Source organism: Ostrea edulis, chromosome 5, assembly GCF_947568905.1.
Source record: "Ostrea edulis chromosome 5, xbOstEdul1.1, whole genome shotgun sequence".
In the NCBI taxonomy this organism is placed as follows: domain Eukaryota; kingdom Metazoa; phylum Mollusca; class Bivalvia; order Ostreida; family Ostreidae; genus Ostrea; species Ostrea edulis.
In genome coordinates, this window is record NC_079168.1 from 48222933 (window position 1) to 48225432 (window position 2500).

The window sequence follows — 2500 nt, forward strand, 5'->3', positions numbered from 1 at the left end:
AGGGGAGATAATCACAAAAATGCAAAAATAGGGTGGGGTCATTTAAAAATCTTCTAAAGAATCACTGGGCCAGAAATGCTGAAATTGACATTTAAAGCTTCCTGACATAGTGTAGATTTAAGTTTGTTAAGATCATAACCACTGGGAGTATGTTGGGGCCACAATAGGGGATCAAAGTTTTACATGTGAATATATAGGGAAAATCTTATCCTCAAGAACCACCTGGCTATAAGAGTGGAGATTTAAGTGAAAAAATCCTGGTATAGAGTAGATTCAAATTTGTTCTGATCATGGCTCACAATGGTAGAGTGGGGCCACATTAGGGGATCAAAGTTTTACATGTTAAGGAAACCAAACTAAATGGCACAAAGCATCCTTAGATGAAATTTGTTAATATGAAAGGCCATACCCATCTACAAGGGCATATGATATTTAGTGAATTTGTAGTCAAGTTCAATACTTAAGTTTGATACTTAATGAATTTTTATATGCCTGCATAAAAATGCAGGCATATTATGCTATATCGCTGTCGTACGTCTGTCCCCTTTAACTTTGTCTTCACAACTCTTCCTAAACTCTTTGGGGGATTTTGATGAAACTTGGTACAAAGAAAGATCACAATGTGGAGCTGTGCATACTGCAAGAGGAAAGCTGTCCAATGTTTTTTAAAGGAGTTGTGGCCCTTGGACTCTTGGACTTAATTTTTTCTATTCAAAATACTTTGTCTTCACAACTTCTCCTAAACCCTTTGGGGGATTTTAATGAATTTTGGAAGAAGGAAAGATCACAATGTAGAGATGTGCATATTACAAGGGGAATGCTTTACCACTATTTATTAAAGGAGTTAGAGCCCTTGGATTTAGATTTATTTTATGCAAGTACCTTGCCTTTGCAACTCCTCTTAAACCCTTTGGGGGATTTCAATGAAACTTAGTACAAAGGAAGATCACAATGTGTAGATGTGCAAATTAGAAGGAGAATACTGTCCCACTGTTTTTGAAGGAGTTACAGCTTATGGACTTAGATTTATTTAGTACTTTTGAATATTGAAGATTGAATTAGAAGGAAACAATTGTTTACCCAGTCTTGAAGGTAATCTCAATTACCTCTAGTTGTGAATATAACTTACATGGCAGCGATTTGTTATTAGTCCCCTACCGACGAAGTCGAAAGGGACTTTAGGTTTGTTCTCCGTCTGTCTGTCAGTCCTGCAAATCTCAATTTTCCAGACTTTTTTTTATATGCTTGCAGATATTCATATGATATTTGGTACATTGCTTTGCCATAACAAGTTACTGATCAAGTTCGAATTTCGTTTCGGTCCATTAATTTTTCACAAAGTTATGGCCCTTGGACTTAGAAAAATAGCATAAATTATCAGTTTTCTGGACTTTTTTTTTCATGTGCTTGCAGATATTCATTTGATATTTGGTACATTGCTTTGCCATAACAAGTTACAGATCAAGTTCGAATTTCGTTTCAGTCCATTAATTTTTCACAAAGTTATGGCCCTTGGACTTAGAAAAATAGCATAAATTTCAATTATCAGTTTTCCGGACTTTTTTTAATGTGCTTGCAGATATTCATTTGATATTTGGTACATTGCTTTGCCATAACAAGTTGCAGATTGATTTTGAATTTCCTGGTCTAGTCTTTGTACCAGAATAGTAGTTCAGTGATGGGGAAGCCCAAAATTGCCTATGGGACTATGGCCCCACGGTTTAAGTTTTCAATGGGCCATTTTCAGATTTAATGGGCCATCAACATATTTCAATAAATAGCAAATGTGCAGTGGAACATTATTGTTTTAATTGAAACTCTGAACCATGACCACGATCTTTTCCACCGCTCTTGAAAATGTTTCTACTTTGTTTCAATGTCCCCTTCTCAACCGTATCATTGCTTTTAAAGGCATTAGTATTTGAAGACGGTCTCTCGTTGTTTGTTTGGTTTTTTTCCCCCATTATTTGTGGGTTTTTTTTCCACTTTCTGTAGTTTCTATATCTGTCTTTGGACTTCCGAAGCTTAAATGCTAAAGTATAATCACGAGAAGATGTGATGTAAGAGGAAATAGTTTATTGGTTATCTATTTTGATTTGTATTGTTTCAACCAATGAGATTCAGTGTATCAGAATACATAGGAATTAAAAATGAAAGTACAAAAAATAAGTAAGTTGTACCCAATTCATTCTAGAGAAGAAAAAAACATACGTTGCAATCGATAATGAATGCGCACTTTGGCGCATGGATTAGATCATCTAATGCGCCAATTTTCACCTGATTGGGACTATGGCGCAGGGCCTTCCCAATCACTGGTAGTTGATTTCCAACCATTCCTATCCTGGTTTCCCAATCTCCCTTTTAACATAACCTAAGTCTCATAATGAACTTCGAATATTGTTGCGATCCAATAATTTTTCCCTCAGGTAGGGGACTATGTATTGCTATGCAATACTCTCAGAGTGCTTGTTTACAACTGATGTGTATCTACCATTTTAGA

The 2500-nt window shown here is 35.8% G+C and overlaps 1 protein-coding gene across 2 annotated transcripts in view; it reads left to right on the forward strand.

The window, feature by feature from the left end:
• The window catches only part of LOC125652866 (uncharacterized), a 9338-nt gene that overhangs the window by 5687 nt on the left and 1151 nt on the right, over positions 1 to 2500 (forward strand). The gene's annotated exons all lie outside the window — the stretch shown is intronic.